The 18260-nt window shown below is 36.9% G+C and overlaps 1 pseudogene across 1 annotated transcript; it reads left to right on the plus strand.

The window, feature by feature from the left end:
* The first annotated feature begins 12290 nt into the window (after positions 1–12290).
* On the plus strand, positions 12291–13229 carry LOC308350746 (olfactory receptor 4P4-like; annotated as a pseudogene). Its single transcript has one exon. The product of its transcript is annotated as an olfactory receptor 4P4-like (transcript).
* The last annotated feature ends 5031 nt before the right edge of the window (positions 13230–18260 follow it).

Below are 18260 nucleotides of genomic sequence, written 5' to 3' on the forward strand. Positions count from 1 at the left end.
GCACTTATATGCCAGTTCTCATAGTGATACACATTCTACACTAGTGACAAAGTTGAAATCTAAAATTAAAATAATGACTTTAAATCATCACAAGTATCTTTATGATAGAACATTCATTTCTGGGGCACCTGGGTAGCTCAGTGGGTTAAAGCCTCTGACTTTGGCTCAGGTCATGATCCCAGGGTCCTGGGATCAAGCCCTGCATGGGGGGTGGGGGGTCTCTGCTCAGTGGGGAGCCTGCTTCCTCCTCTCTCTGCCTTCCTCTCTGCCTACGTGTGATTTCTCTCTGTCAAATTAATAAATAAAATCTTAAAAAAAAAAAGAACATTCATTTCTACTTCCTCTAGTGGCATTCAGAAATCAGTTGTGCAATGAAGAAATCCGTATAAGAGAACCTGTTTTAAGTCAGCTCCTGGTGATCAGTTCTCCTGAATTCATATTAAAAATAATAGTAATACCTACTTAAGACAGAACAAGAGTCATTAATTCAGGATGCTAAAAACATAATTACTTGTTTTTCCACCATTTACCAGAATGTAAAACATTTTTCATAAAACCTAAGGGACTGAATAATAAATTGTAAATGTCGACAAATCCTTACCTGCCTATAGTAGGTAAGTGGAAAGTTAATGGATCCAGAACTGAAGACTTTCTCTGCTATAAAGAGAGAGAGAGGAAAAAACTAAATAAATAAAGCCTAGCAAAAGACAGATTAAGATATGGTCAACCAACCAAAGCAAATTAAAGTACATTTTGCAAGGACATTTTGGCTGCATATAGATGTTTCTGCTTTATTTATAATTGTCAAACCTCAGAAGCAACCAAGACCTCCTTCTACAGGTGAATAGATAAGTAAATTGTGATTTCTCTGGACAATGGAATATTATTCAGTGCTAAAAAGAAATGAGTTATCAAGCCACAAGATGATATGCAGGAAACGTAAATGTGTATTACTAAGCAAAAGAAGCCAATCTGAAAAGGCTACCTATTATGTGATTGCAACTATATGAATCGTGGGAAAGGCAAAACAATGGAGACCTTGACACCATCAGTGTTTGCCAAGGGTCAGTGTGGAGGGTAGAATGAATAGAGCTCAGAAGATTTTTAGAGCAGGAAGCATGTCTGTATGTTAGTACAGTTGTGGATACATGTCATTATGCATATCAAAACTCATAAAATGTACTACAAGAAGTATGAAGCCTAATGAAAAGAATATTTGGGGAGATAATCATGTGTGAATGTAAGTTCCTTTGATAGTAACAAATGTATCACTCTGGTAGGGGAGGTTGTGTATGAGGACAGGGGAATTATGGGACATCTTTGTACTTTCTGCTCAGTTTTGCTGTGAACCTAAAGCTGCTTTAAAAAATAAAGTTTATTGATTAAAAATATACACTATGGCATAGCAGATATATCAAAGCTTATAAGTGGAAGGAAAGAGACATCTGAAAAAGATTTTCTACAGAAAAAAAATGTAAGAAAGGCTTTTTTTGCATGCTTGATCGGATTTGAAGAAAGGTCACTTAAGAAACACAGCAAATGTCATTACAGAGAAGATGTTAGATAGCAGGAATTTAATAAAAAGGAGATGGTAAAACAGGGAAAGTGTTTTAGAATATGTAAGCAAAATGCAAGAGTTGCAGTCAGTCTGGAGGCACCGTCCAAACAGGTATAAAGAGCAGAAAAATATAATGAGGATGGTGAAACTCAAGAGAGCTGTTAGAGCAGAGAGGGAATGGACAGATTGTCTCAGCAGTTATACACAAAGAGACAAAACTATTGCCAGATTAAACCTTTTCTCCTAAGCATTTTTAAAAAAGATTTTATTTATTTATTTGACAGTCAGAGATCACAAGTAGGCAGAGAGTCAGGCAGAGAGAGAGGGGGAAGCAGGCTCCCCGCTGAGCAGGGAGCCTGATGCGGGGCAGGAGTGGGGGGGGGGTTGGGGGGGTGGTTTCAATCCTAGGACCCTGGGATCATGACCTGAGCTGAAGGCAGAGGCTTTAACCCGCGGAGCCACCGAGGCACCCCCTCCTAAGCATGTTCTACCTGTTTCATTACTTAGCTGGACCAAAGAAACCTATCTCTGAAAATGAAGTAGAGGTTCAGATATTTTAACAACAAATTCATTTTGAAGGCCTCTTTTAAACAGTGGTTATCATTTGTTTTCATTATCATGTTGTCTTCATAATGTAACTTTCTCTTTCAGAACATTATTAATAAGCAAAATTATTATTTGCACACAATATTGACCTAGAGCTAATGACGTTTTCTGCCACAAATCTAGACACACATTCCAAGTTAATGAGACTTTAGCATTCTATAAAATCAACAACTTTCACAGAAATGACTTCGGACTCCTTACTCCGGAGTTTAGTAAGTTTAGTAAGTTGAGAACATAGTCTTTTTTTAAATTGAGATAGAAATGATGTACGATGTTATATTTGTGTCTCATATTTAAACTAAGATATTGGGAAACAGTCACTGCAATCAGTGTAGCTAACATCCATCACCACACATAATTGTAAATCAGTTTCTTGTGACAGGAACTTTTTGGATGCCAGACTTTCTCATTTTTGTTGAACAAAATCCTGCCTGAGGATTTGAAGACACAGATTATAGAATTACTCCATATCAGAATCTAGGACACTTCTAAATATTTTAATAGGGAAACCTAGCGTATTTTGCTATTATTTGAGACTTAAACTATTTCCAACATATTTCCACTTTTGTGTTTATTGATGTGAAGATTTTGACAAGGGTTGCATGTTATAAGAAAATATAAATGGAAAAGAAAAAGAGAAAAATATATCAACTTAAAAGTATTAAAGACTATCCTAAAAAGAGTCTGGAAGTTTTCCTTCTGCTTCAATTTTTTGAAACAGCTTTGGGAGAATAGGTGTTATTTCTTTCTTGAATGTTTGATAGAATTCCCCAGGGAATCCTTCAGGTCCTGGGCTCTTGTTTTTTGGGAGGTTTTGAACACTGCTTCAATCTCGTTACTAGATACTGGTCTATTCAGGCTGTCAATTTCTTCCTGATTCAGTTTTGGAAGTTTATAGGTTTCCAGGAATGCATCCATTTTGTCTAGGTTGCTTATTGCCATATAACTGTTGATAGTAGTTTCTGATGATTGTTTCTATTTCCTTGGTGTGAGTTGTGATCTCTCCCTTTTATTCATAATTTTATTAATTTGGGTCCTCTCTCTTTTCTGTTGGTTTGGCCAGTGGTTTATCGATCTTATTGATTGTTTCAAAAAAACAGCTTCTAGTTTCATTGATGCGTTCTACTGTATCTCTAGTTTCTATCTCATTGACCTCTGCTCTAATCTTGATTATTTCCCTTCTTGTGTGTGGGGTTGCCTTAATTTGCTGTTGATTTTCCAGTTCTTTAAGGTGAAAAGAGAGCTGATGTATTCTGGATTTTTCCATTTTTTTGAGTGAGGCTTGGATGGCTATGTATTTCCCCCTTAGGACTGCCTTTGCCATATCCCTTAGGTTTTAGACTGATGTGTCTTCATTCTCATTAGTTTCCATGAATTGTTTAAGTTCTTCTTTGATTTCCTGGTTGATCCAAACACTGTTAAGCAGGATAGTCTTTAGCTTCCAAGTGTTTGAATATAGAGAGAGCTTCTATTCCTTTATGAACAGCATAACCAAAAGGTACACATAATTTTATTCAATAATGCCAAAAATAAGTAATCATTTGAGTGCCTTTTGTAGAGAAGAAATTATTAGACTAGTGATCAGTGTTAAGAAACATGGTAAGACAACCAATTGATGATGACGTTAATAGAGTTTCAGTAACAGATTTTAAATTGGAGTTTCCCATAATCACATTTGTTAAATCCCTGTTACAAATGTTCTTTCTTATTTCCTTTATTTCCCCATTGATTATGGGTGTGTGCACGCATGACAACCTGTGGTCCTAAAGGAATCACTCAGAAAGGAAAGACTGTAAAAGTAAAATGACAGTTTTGAACCACACATGTCACTGGCTATTTCACATTAACTCATGTATTCCTCACTAAAATTCTGAATTTTGGATTGATATCTTAATTGTGAAATGAGAAAGAGGAAGCCTAAAGAGATGAAGCCATTTGCTCAAGGATCACACTGGCCAGTTGATTTGAGATGCCTCAGCCTTTCTACCCCTTTCTGTGTTGCTGCTGTTTCAACCCCTTGTTCAGTGGTTGCCTCAAGTTCTTTATTTACCAATTGTGCCTTTAGTTTTTCCATGGGAGGGGTCCTAAGTATCACTGTATTGCTTCATGAGAGTAAGTCTCCTCAATTGACTTCTCCCTCTTCCCTTTTAGCTCTGCTAACAGCACTGATCATAGAACAACTTTCCTCTGAATACAGGCTGGGGTTTTGCATTATTGGAGGTGAAATTCCAATGATGATGTGGAAAACAAGCAGCAATCCTGGTGAGGAATCGCATTTTTGTAAAACTGAACACAAATTATTTCAAGTGTTTTAGAATCAGCAAATTCTAGATTACATGTCTATTTTAAATATTCTGTACCTCTTTACTTACATAAACACTCAAAGAGACAGAGGGGGTGTCAGTTAACCCATCATCGTGCATATTCTTTTCTGTTCAGAGAAGGAATCAAAACAGTTTTTCCATACCGTCCTTCATGACATCCTGAAGTTCTCTCCCATGAAAGACAGCCCCAGATTGAGGAAGAAACAGGATTTCTGTCTTTTAACATTTATAGCATGTTACTTTTCAATTCTTATAAATTATTTAGATTCTCTTAATATATTTCCTCTCTTTAGAATCAGAGATTTGCATTTGTCAAGTGATTTTACATGAATAATGTTCACATTCTACTTACATAAAAGCTGCCTATAAGTCAATTTGTTTTAGAAATTAGAAATATCTAAAAATTATTATTGTTTCTACCTCATTAACAAAGATTAGTATCAGTTACAATAAGTAGAAGATAGGTCAATGATCCTCACACTCCTAAAGCTTTTCAGTGCTCCTTATTTACAGTTAACTGCTGAACACTCTGTGACATATTTTATTTTCTTATATAAAGGAGACGAGGGAGCCTTGTTAATGATCCTGAAAGCAGAGCAACAAATCGAAAGGTTATAATTTTATGAGGTTATAAATTTGTATAGTATTTTAAAACAGAACTGAGGGGCGTCTGGGTGGCTCAGTCAATTGGGCATCTGCCTTCAACTCAGGTCATGATCCCAGGGTCCGGGGATGGAGCCCTGCATTGGGCTCCCTGCTCAGAGGAAAGCCTGCTTCTCCCGATCCCTCTGCCTGCTGCTCTGCCTACATGTGTCTCTATCTCTCTGTCAAATAAATAAATAAATAATCTTTTTTTGTTTTTGTTTTTGTTTTTTATTTATTTATTTTTATTTTAATGAACATATAATGTATTTTTATCCCCAGGGGTACTGGTCTGTGAATCGCCAGGTTTACACATTTCACATCACTCATCATAGCACATACCCTCCCCAAATGTCCATATCCCCACCACCCTCTCCCATAAAAAATCTTTTAAAAAAATAGAATTGATGTCTTTTGGTGCACCATTCTAAAACTGCCATAGGTGTTAACATATTGCCATCTAAAATCTTCTTGAAAACTTTCAATAACATAAAATTTGTGAATCTCTATAGATGATGGTTACTAAATAATATTAAAAAAAAGCATTTTGTATTATATAAATAGTATCCCAGGGCCCAGGTATGTCTGTCACTTGAGATTTAAACTAAGGTAGAAAGTGTGCTAGTTTTTGCAAACCCACTAAAATCAGGTACTTCTTTCTTAGTAGGTAAAATATCTCTTAGAAGTGCTTTCTCTGTATCCTACACTCATTTTGCATTGGCTAAATGATACCTTCACACATACATCAGAAGGACACCTGGGTGGCTCAGTTGGTTAAGGAGCTGCCTTCAGCTCAGGTCGTGATCTGAGGGTCCTGGGATCCAGTCCTGCATTTGGGTCCTTGTTCAGTGGGAAGCCTGCTCCTCCTCTGCCTGATGCTTCCTCTGCTCGTGCTCTCTGCCTGATAATAAATAAATAAATAGATAAATAAATCTATCTTAAAAAAATGATGTATTAGATACAAAGATGTGAATTCCTGAATCTTTCATTTATTCACTTATGCAACAAACTTCATAGAGTGCTTTCTCACCACAAAATTGTCTTCAAGTTACTTTCGGTATTATCTCCCTTTTTTTGTGCACCTGATCTTTAGATTGTATCTCAAATATAAAATTTTCAACAAAAGCCATGACATATGCATATTTCCAGTAGGCAGTTGAACAATCTTATGTTTCTTCTATAAATTGCTATTACAAGTATCAAACAGCATATATGTTTTTAATTTTTTAACTTATGAAATATAAAAATGACAAATGAATAAGCTTCCTGAATATTATTTCAAAATTTAAGTCATTAATTGATACTCTTTTTTTTATTATTATTTTAACCACTCTTTCCTTTTTAATGTCAGAGCAATTCCATTGGTTTAATGTGACCCATTGACAATGTTTGACCTGATAGGAAAGTATAGTATGCTCTAACCCAAATTATAGTTCAGTAGTCCAAACAAATGTGCATTTCTTCAGGATTCATACCCAGAAAATTAAGGGAATTTATTCAGATAATTTTAAAAGAAGGAAAGTAGATTTTACATGTAACTTATAAGAATTGGGAAATAAGGAAAAAACCTTTCCTTGTTTTAGACTAAATAATATAATTAACCATCCCTTAAATATATAATAGTAATAAAATACATTTTTAGAATAATATTTAAACATTTAAAATAATTACTAGTATTTTTGAGGGTATATGTAATTATAAAGTTAAAGCCTGATAGATTTATAAAAAACAACAAAAATCAGCTTAATTTAATAAATCAAGAATAATTATTCCTAACACTATGTCAACATGCATTTTAATAAATTTTATAGTATTGTGTTCATACAGTTAATTTTCACCTAGAATTATGTTTTCTTTCTTTCAGAAATATAAATTCTTTGGAAGCTTACACCAATGCCAAATATATGAAAAGCCAGATAAATATCTCATAATTAATACTTCTAGGACTTTTGTATGACCAGACATGCAAATATTTTTCTTTGTGCTCTTCTTAGTCTGTTATGTTGCCCTTTTGGCAGGAAACCTTCTGATCCTTGTCTCCATTCAATGCAGCCCTCTTTTTCAACAACCTATGTACTACTTCCTCATCCACATACCCTTTACAGACATTTGCTACACCTCAACGGTTACACCCAAGTTAATTGCTAACCTGCCAGTGGAAAGAAAAACCATCTCCTTTGGCAATTGCATGTTATGGGTCTTAACAACGGACATTTTGGAGGCATTGAGATCTTCATTCTTACCACCATGACCTTTGATCACTATACTGCCATCCGCAAAACTCTCCACTATGTGATTATCATGAAAAGAACAAGGTGCCACCTCCTAGTCTTAGCTGCTTGGGCTGGTGGGGCCATCCATGCCTTTCCTCTATTTTCTACTGCAATCAGTTTGCCCTTCTGTGGTCCTAATGAAATTGATCACCACTATTGTGAAGTTTTTCCTTTGCTAAAGTTGGCCTGTGCTGATACCTACATCACTGGTATTCCTGTGGGTGCTTTTTCAGGTATGGTTTGCTTAGTAGCCTTTATTGTCTTATTTGTTTCTTAAGGGATACTATTGTTCACTTTAAGAAATCTCTCAGCTGAGGGAAGACACAAATCTCTCTCCATCTGTTAATCTCATATCACTGTGATCATCTTATTTTTAGAACTGCAATCTTTATTTACCTTAAACGACCTATTTCTTTTCCTGAGGACAAAAAAATTGCTCTATTTTATACCATCATTGCTCCTATGTTCAATCCCCTAATCTATACTCCGAGAAAATCTGAAATGAAAATAAAACATGAGAAGGTATGTTACCCACCATTATTTTCAAAGGAAACACATAGTTAATTTGAAGAAGTTTATTGGCTAAGCAACTCTTTCTCCCAGAAATTATTCTAGGAGAAGATGGAGAGAATAATACATATTCACATTACATCAGTGCTAGAAGAATAGAAATGTATTGAATCATTCAGCTAATCACCCTCAAGAGATACATCAAGGGGAACCTGGGTGGTTCAGTCAGTTAAGCATCCAACTCTGAATTTCAGCTTATGTCATGCTATCTGGGTCCTGGGATCAAGCTGGAGTTTTGTGTTTTGTGGGGATTTTTTTTTTTTTTTTTAACTTTCCGTAAATTTAATGTCTGTAAAAGCTGTTCACATAGCAGCAAATAGACACATTTCCCATCTGACATACAGTCGCTTTACCACTTGCAGTTTGTCTCCAGAGCCTTGTTATCGCTTTCATGAGTGACCAGTCATATCTCCTTCCCTGTCGGCAAGGACAGCCCATGTCAACCCTAAGGCCATCTGCTCAGGTCAGCAATATGCTGAGGAGTCCTTCAGGGTGGTCCTGCAGAGAATATGTCCTTTAAGCATCTGAGAGCTGGTGGACGTGATCTTCAACAGCACATAGTCCCCAAGCTGAGCTCTGACCCTGACCTCAGAGTTATTAACGTCCTCCATCTCTACATCAGGGAAGATCACTTTAAGGTTTCCATCATTCCGGCCACACAGATCAGAAGCAGAGCATTTACTGTGCCCCTCCACCAGGACTAGTTGGGTACAACCCACGGAGGCCATGTTGGCTTTTGTTGCTTCTTCTCAAAAGACAGTAATAAGTTCCTCCAAATGCCTTAATTTTACCTCTTCTGGGACATCATCTTTCAGCCTGTGATATGCCCGGGTCTTCTGTCTTATACTGTAAGCAAAAAGGAAGCCCATGTTGTTCTGAACTTCCCGAAGCAAAACACCGTTCTGTGCTCAGCAGGGAGTCTGCTTCAGGATTCTCTTTCTGCTTCTGACTCTCCTCATGCTATTCCCGTCTCTCTGAGATAAATCAATAAACAAACAAACAAACAAAATATATAAATCTTTAAAAAAAAAGATATAAATCAAATAAACCTCAAGGCCATCAATATGATCACTATCATAATATGGACTTTATTTTTCAAATTTTAATCACACACATGTTGGCTGATGTAAAATGCCTGTGGGAGGTTTCCCCTGAGGACTTGCACATGCTTTAATTCATGATACTTCCAACAATGTTTCCTGATAGGTTCTTTGGATGAAAGATAAACAGGAGGGTCAGAGGCGCTCCATATCTCTTTGTTATTACATAGTAGATATACAAAAAGTAAGAGGAATCCCTTGAAGGATCACCTTGACACATATATTATATCTATAATATTATATATAAAAACATACACACAGATGTATATATATGTATATGAATATATATGATAAAGAGAAAATAATTGTAATTTCCACAGGTTTTCATTTTATACAGAATTTGATCTCCTAATTTAAATTTTTAAGTTCCTCTGTAATAATTGTGTTGGTAGATATGTTTAAGAGAAGGCATTCAAGAATATCCAGAGTGCAACTGATAAAAGTTTTAAGCCTTCATTTGTATTTGGGAAAAGACATCTAAGCACAATGAAAAAAAGTATAAGCTTCCAAATCATATAGTATAAACTGGTGATTTAGATGTAGACCTCCCTCTTAGTACTTGTGCAACCTTGGATTCAAGATTCCTTATTTGCTCCCTGATATGAGGAAGTGAAGATGCAACATGGGGGGGGGGGTAGGAAAAGAATAAATGAAACAAGATGGAATCAGGAGGGAGACAAACTATAAGTGACTCAATCTCATAAAACAAACTGAGGGTTGCTGGGGGGAGGGGGGTCAGGAGAGGGGGGAGGAAGTTATGGACATTGGGGAGGGTATGTGCTATGGTAAGTGCTGTGAAGTGTGTAAACCTGGAGATTCACAGACCTGTACCCCTGGGGATAAAAATACATTATATGTTTATTAAAAAATAAAAAATAAAAAAAATTAAGAAAATAAAGAAAGAAAGAACAAGAAAACTCAAAAAGAATTGCCCCCATTTGTGAAGAGATAAGCAAATAAACAGTAACATCTGCTTTAAAAAAAAAAAAAAAGATTCCTTATTTGCAAAACAAGGACAATAATACAGTAGTTCCTTTTATCCATGTTTCAAGTTGCATGGTTTCAGTTACCTGCTGTCAACCATGGTGCAGAAGAAGATGACCCCATTTGATGTGCTGTGAGAAGGTCAATAGCAGCCTAAGGCTATTTCACGATGCCTGCCTCCTTCACCTCACTTCATCTCATCTTGTAGGCATTTATCATCTCACATCATCACAAGAAGAAGGGTGAGTACAATAAGGGTGACTACACTGTGGTATATTGAAAGAGAGAGGGGGAGAGAAAGAGCAAGGGAAAGGGAAAGAAAGGAAAGAGGAAAAGAGAGGTTCTATATATTCCCCCCCCCAGGTTACCAGCAGTAAGTTTATAAAAGCTGCCATAGATCTTTTTCTATAAATTTGTATTTTCACAACTTATTTTTAAGCACTGTAGGTTGAGCAGCACTCGACTTAGTGGGAAGAGATGTTCAGGCTTGCACCAGTGTTCAGAACACACTCTAAACCAAGAGTTGCATTTCCTACTGTTTAGATTCTCTAGTTTTTGTTCTCTGATTTTAATGAAAAGCTACCCTGGGATTTATGTATGTCCTTTAACTGATCCTCTCCTTCCACATAATGTTTAGGCTTGGATCTTCTCAACTGATACATAAGAAAGTACTTTGTCAAGTTCTATGTTGAAACCAGAACAAACTTATATCAATGCCAAAGTTTTTTCCTTATCCTGAATGTATGTCTAGCATAAAATCTTCAACCCACCCCATTATGGAAGAATACAAAGTCAATAGATAAAACTAATTAATTGCTGAAGAACACCCTGTTTTCTATTTTCTTATACAACTGTGTGTTCCTCTCCACACATTTTTGGGAGTACTCTTCTATGGACTTGACAAGTTAGAACCATAAGACCTTTCATTTTATATTCTCCAACGAACTCCATTTTGCTCTCAGAACAAGACAAATGGATCCAGTATTTTTACTTCCACTTACCAGCCAAGGAGGGAAGATGAGAGAGAATGAATTTCTCAGTGTTAACAAAAAAAGGTAACAAGACGTAGGACCCTGGATGCTCCCCTTCATGAGCAGTAGATGAGAGATCTGTTCACCTCAACACACTGTCCCCCTCTGGTACCATGAAAATAATGCATTGACATTAACAGTCTTTTAGGAAAATCATGATTTTGCTGTGGTAGACATTTGGTTATGGGTAAAATGTGATGGCTCAACATATTCATTCTCTTCTCCTAGATCTACAGCATCTAAGTGGCTATGCTGCTTAAATGCATGATTAAACATGCAGGATGTTCTTTAATCACCTGGGTTCTTCAACATGTCAAGAGAAAACAACTGGCTCTCTGCATTGTTTCTAACATTTTATACAGCAACCTCTAAAATGTGTCTTCAGAATGATTTGGGAAATTGGAAGGCTTTTATATAAAAATAACACCATGTTCCTATATCCAGATGCCAAGATTGTGCCTCTGGTTTTCCATTTCCTGCCTCTCCTGAATCTTGACAAAATCTGGTTCAAACTGAACCTTGACGAAACTACCAAGAAGGTGAGTCACTGAATTTGTGATCAACTAATTCAGGTTATTTATCTGCTATGATTAAGAATCTTGATTGTGATTTTATATCATGAATAAATATTTAGTTTTCTCCTGAATGTATAGAATATGGTGTTGGATTGGGCTTTGTAAGTTATTGTCAATAGCATATGGAAGGGAGGAGAATTGCTTAGGTTTATCAGAGTGTTAATGGCAAAGATAGGAGGTGGAAAACAGATCAAAGTCCTTTTGGTCAGTGGTTAATGTGGCATAACTCTCAAGAGCACAGAATTTGGCATTTGATACAGGTTCATATCTTAGGTTACCATTTACTATCTGAATGGATTGGTGTTATTTTCTGAACCCACCCAGTTGTGTTCCCCCATATATAAAAATCAGCAGAGTCACTGCTGGGTTATTATAAGTTAAATGCATGCAAAATATTCATTAAATTCCCAGGATTTAGTATGCTCTCACTAAACATCATTTGAATAATGATCTCTGTCTTACACCAGAAAGACTGTAAACATTAAGTGCAAAAATTCCTCTGTGATCTACATATTTTTTCATATAAAAATACTCCAAATATTTAAAGTACTACTAAAAATGTCATATGTTCCATATCATTTCAGGCAAATTAAGTTTCCGTTGTGTCTCTGGACTCACCTCAATCTCATGGAAAATCAGAACAATGTCACAGAATTTGTTTTCATAGGACTATGGGGAAATAAGCAACTAGAGTTACTCTTCTTTCTCTTGTTCCTGCTGTGCTACCTGGCTGTCCTAATGGGAAACTTCATCATCTTACTCACCATCACCTGCAGCCATCTAATCGAACAACCAATGTACTATTTTCTCTGTCACCTTTCCCTCATGGATCTCTGCTACACCTCCACGGTGGTCCCCAGGCTAATCAGGGACTTAGGCGCAGCAAGAAAAAACATTTCCTATAACCACTGTATGGTCCAGCTCTTCACTGCCCACCTGCTGGGGGGTGTGGAGATATTCATCTTGTTTTCCATGGCTTTAGACCGCTACGTTGCCATTGTCAAGCCTCTGCACTACATGGTCCTCATGAGCCGGCGGAGGTGTAACATGTTGGTCTTCATGGCCTGGGGTGTGGGGTTTTGGCACTCTGTTGCTCTGTTGCTCATGGTACTCAATTTACTTTTCTGTGGTCCTAATCAGATCAATCACTACATATGTGATGTGAAGCCTCTTTTGAAACTGGTGTGCAAAGACATTCATGTTGTTAGTATCTTAGTGATTGCAAATTCAGGAATGGTGGTGGTTGTCATTTTTCTTGTCCTGGTGGCTTCTTACATTCTCATATTATACAATCTTAGGACATACTCCTCTGTAGGGAGGCACAAAGCTCTCTCCACCTGCAGCTCTCATATAATGGTGGTCTTTTAATTCTTTGTGCCCTGTATCTATACTTATGTTCTACCTGCCGGGAGTGAGAACAAAGATAAGGAAGTCTCTGTGTTTTACACTGTGATTGCTCCCATGCTGAATCCTCTCATCTATACCCTGAGAAACATGGAGATGAAAATCGCCATGGGGAAGGTGTGGTCTAAAATGGCACATTCAAAATTCAAGTCAAGAGGCTGATTTTCATTGTGCTTTTAATCCTGTGTCCCCAGAGCATTGACCACTTGTGATCTCATAGAAAGCATATGAGCTCTCTTTGGGGAGCTGGACTAGAGAACCTCTGAAGTGAGTATGAGCCAAAGAAGCAAATCATTGTAATTCAGATTATAATCCGCACTTTAAAAAGTCCAGTTAGTTCCAGGTGTGAGCACTTGGATTTGAGGAAATCAAGAAATGCCCTTCCACAGCTCATCTCTGATCAAATCACTCATTTCCCCCCAAAAACTATATGGATCCCTATTTTCCTTGGAACAAAATCCAACCTTCTCATTTGCTTATCATATTTGTCCCCAAATTGGTTCAGCTCTAACTGGTACTATCAGAGGTCATCACACTGGAAGAAAGTATGGTGTTACAATGACAGGCTTTGGGGTCAGGGAGAGCTGGGTGACATAATGACTCTAAGTTTTTATCTCTGGGTTTTGGCAATTTGATTTAATTATGTGTGTTTCTATGAAATGGGATAATATAGCTCATGAAGATATACTATCACTTGGACTAACACACGTGAAGTTTTAACACAGCATAAGGCACATCGAAAAGCCAAGTTATGTAATTCCCTCTTTCCCTGTCTTTGCTCCTGTGTGTCCTTTCTCCTGGATGCTTTCACTCAGCTTCACTGGGTCCGTCTACATTCTCCAAACACACTCTACAATCTGTCAGCTTTATGGTTGTATATCAGCTCTCTCCTCTGCTTAAGATTCCCCACACCATGCTTGAGGGTCCATGCCTTACCTATAATTCACACTGCTCATTTTTCCTATTCAGGAAGACTTGGCAGATCGAGCAGACTAGAAGTCATTCTGATTCCTGCCCTGTTCTTTTGTTGCTATTCAGCAGTATGTTTTCTCCACTTGAAATAAGCCTATGTCCTATTAAGTGCTTCTTCTTGTGAACTGTGCTTTCACTAGTTTGTCTGAGAAGGAGGAGTATGTGCTATATCTTTATCTTTCTTTTTATCTTTCATTTTTTTCTATCAATAAACTTGGCACAAATTAAGATGTAAACAAATAGTAGCTGAATTAAATTCTATGATAATACTTTCTTTTCTTATGTGACTATATACATTGTTCTTACATATCTAGAGCTTGTCCTTGTGTCATGAACAATCATGCATTAACCATAAGATAAGTGATGTCAAAAAGGCTAAGAATTTATCGTATAATTCCTTGTGCCTATAAAGGATATAATGAAATTAGCAAACCACCAGATGCTTAGAAGAGGTTTTTTGTTTTTTACCACACCACATTAAGGAGGCACTACTCCCTCAATTTTGGTTACCTCTTTGTCCATTGATCATATAACCTAATCTCAGCTCTGTGCTTCCAATCATTTCCAATTTCTCTCTGCCTAGAATTTGTCTTTTCACAGCAGAATGATTACATTGCTTCCACAGAAACTTAGCTTGATTCAGTTACTTCATCTCCAGAGTCAAGGCAAAAATCAAAGATAAGTCATGGAGGTAGTAGGTATTATCTTAGTGTCTGGCACCAGTTTTTTGATGTTTCAAATCTTAGGACCTTTCACATATATAACAAATATTTTCTTTTTTCCTACTAGAGCCATGCAAGCCTCCAGAATATGATGGGAAAATATTTTGTCTGTCCCATAGGAGATTGAGTTTGACAAGTTATTCATCTATCTGTTTGATGGCTTAATGTAGACTTTGGCAAACGTGTTTTGGATTTTTTTTAAGTATACAAATGCCATGTGCCTGTGTGTGTGTGTGTGTGTGTGTGTGTTGTTTGGGATTCTTGGGGCTCTTGGAATATTTTAGTACAGGCCAGGGAAATTCCTGTCCCATCAGAAAGAATGTTATGCAACAAAATTTAAATATATATATGTACATATATATTTTTTTCCTATTCTTTTTCCAAGGGCCCAAAGGTTTTATTGGCAAAAACGGAGTACACTGTATGAAAAACTGACAAATAAAATATAACAAATTAAATTGCTTATCAATTTATAAATAGATTCTATTCATCTACATAGAAATTTACTGCTTATTTACAATCTCATATTTAATTAAAGGAATATCTGTCATCAATGAAGAAATCTGTTACACAGCTTCTTTCTTTACGCCCCAGAGCTATCAGAAAACACCAGGCTGGAAGAAGCTTAGATATCTTGTCAGGGGCCTAAGGGAAAGATCGGAGGCCCAAACTGGCTGTGGTTGTAAGAGTCTTATATGACTCCCTGCCCCAGCCCCCTCTCCTAATCCTTCAACTGTGCTCAACCCTATATTGGACTACAGGGATCTATTGTGAGGGCTGATTCAGATATTGACCCTAAATCATCTACCAAGAGATATTAGCAAAATCAAAATGCTCTTAAAAAGTTGATGATTTAGGTACAGAGTGAAGGCTGAAGTATTTCGAACTGATTGCTTTGAATAATCTATTTTATGTGACACCACAATCATGGGGGTCTCTGGTGATGACGAGAATACCGGAAGAGCTGAAATCAGCCCTCCGGATGGGCTGTCAGAGCAGGATGGAAGGCCTGTCTTCACCTCTGGACCTCCCCATTTCTGTTTCGTTCATATAATAGAGCCTCCATGGTTAGAGTAAGTTCTCACATGCAGGTGATTCCGAGGGGATATGGTGGGCCAGGTGCACTATGGTTGCCAGGAATTTAAGGTCTCAGTTAAGAAGACCTGGTTAGGACCCATAAGCTGTGTGATTTTGAGCACAGTTGACATGACATTCCGAGTTGAGTTCTTGGTATATGGCAAATATCCTATACGTGATTGGAACAGTTACCTTTGTTTTAGGATTTTAGAATTTAAGGATTTTGTTTAGAGGTGTTAAATAGTATGGCCAGTAAGAGGTGGTATCCAGGCTCTCTGAGTTTGAAGTCTCAAGTTTTGAAAACTGTGTTTCTTACCTGTCTTATTAACAGCAGCAAAAGTTCTATTCTTATTCATTATGTTAGTTAAAAAACACTGATGTTTCTTGATTCCTTCTATCTGAGGCTACCCACTGATGAGGAAGGGAGGTGGTGATGCTGGTGATTTTCTCTGTGTAGGTACCTCTTCACTTGACTAAAAATTGTTTCCTGGAGAGCAAGCGTGGCCCCTCACTGCATTTTTTCCTTTGAAGGTAGGAAAAACCTGGGAAGCTTTTGAATGACTGCCTCTATTTACTAAACACCCTCAAAGTCAGCCATTGGTCTCTTTCTGCTGGTGCAAGGTTTTCTGATGGGATTCTAAAACACTGTTAACATATGCTCCTCAAATTCTTTATCGTCAACATTTTGCTTTCAGGATTATTTAGTTCTGTCCACCCATATTATAAATTATATGATAAATTTGTGAGAAAATATTCGTATAATGCTTTCACTGTACCTTTTACATATCATATGGTTTACTGAAACCTGTTTTTTTTTTTTTCTTTCAACTGAATTTCCTTGAGACTATCTTCAGAGCGCCTTCTTTGCTTATAATTCTTTGTCAACAGTCTTCTTATTCCTCATGCAAATATGCTTTCCTCGGGCTCTTCCTTCAGCGCACCCAAATGAGCAAACTGTAATTGAATTCAGCTCTGAATCCAACTGGAAATGTTTCACGCAATAACCATCAGGGCAATTAAAAGTAGACTTCTGTCCCTTGAGACTCCCAGAATGCTTGACCTGCCCATTTTGCTGAGATTCCTGCCCTATCTGTCCCATCCAAGTAGGTACATGTTGTAAGAATTCTGGCCTCAGACTTTTTGGTTTTTGATTCTGAAATGCTCTGTAATCTCAATTTAAGTGAAAGTATGATTTAGTTTTGCCTATGTAAGCTTGGAGTAGGGAGGTGCAGAGGTAAAGGTAGGGAAGCAGATGCAAAGAGCAAAGACTGATGTGGGGCTTGATCCCACAACCCTGAGATCATGACCTGAGCTAAAACCAAGAGTGGGATGCTCAACCAAATGAGCCACCCAGGTTCCCCTAGAAAATAGCTTGTGATTAGCTTGAATAGATATCATCAGCTGGATTTCAAATATTTTGTAAAAATGAACATTACTTTTCATCAACATATGAGTTCCATTCCTTCTATTAGTAATTTGCTCGTTTTTTTCTTTCTCTTTTCTCTTGATTGATCTCAATGACATTTTTGGAATTTTATTAATTCTTCTGGAGGAAGAATTTAAGAATGCTAGTTATCTTTCTCTTTTTCTATTTCTCTATTTAAGAATGCTAGTTATCTTTATTTTTTATTTTTTAAAGATTTTATTTATTTGTTTGACAGAGAGAGAAAGAGAGAGAGAACACAACCAGGGGGACCACCAGGCAGAGCGTGATAGAGAAGCAGGCTTCCTGCTCAGCAAGGAGCCAGACATGGGACTCCATCCCTAAGATCATGATCTGAGCCGAAGGCAGACACTTAACCAACTGAGCCACCCAGGCACCCAGGTGCCTCCCCAAGAGTGTTAGTTATGTCAGCCATTTAGTTCCTTAGTTTATTACATCATTACCTCTATTTTGTTTGGATTTTACTTTGGTTTAGTTTCGGAGATCTTGATTCCTGAGATACATATAACTCTTGATTAATAAACATAGCTGTTTTTAATAATAGATGTGATACTACTATACATTTTACACATGCTTAAAATAATAACAAAAGGTATAGTGTTCATATTAAGGCCAATAAATTCAACGCCTTAGTCTGGACAAAAAAGTCTTTTAATGATATAAACTACACAAGCTCCTGAAAGTTAAAGACACATATTCTCAGTGGTCTTTATTTACATCTTAAAGTAATTTAATTTATTACATTGTCTTCCCACCCCCTATCTGGATAGCTCTGGTAGTGAATTTTACCCAACATTAGAGAAAAATAATTTCTATTCTATAATAATAATAATAATAAAACTCATAATAATGAACTCATAATAATAAAACAGAAGTGAATTCATCTTAACTCATTTCATTGATCCAGCGTTTCTTTGAATCTTCTAAATAGTGCGAGGTTTTCTATACATTCCTTAGAATATTCTCTACAATTGTGTC

This window comes from Martes martes (assembly GCF_963455335.1).
Source record: "Martes martes genome assembly, chromosome: 10".
Classification (NCBI taxonomy): Eukaryota; Metazoa; Chordata; class Mammalia; order Carnivora; family Mustelidae; genus Martes; species Martes martes.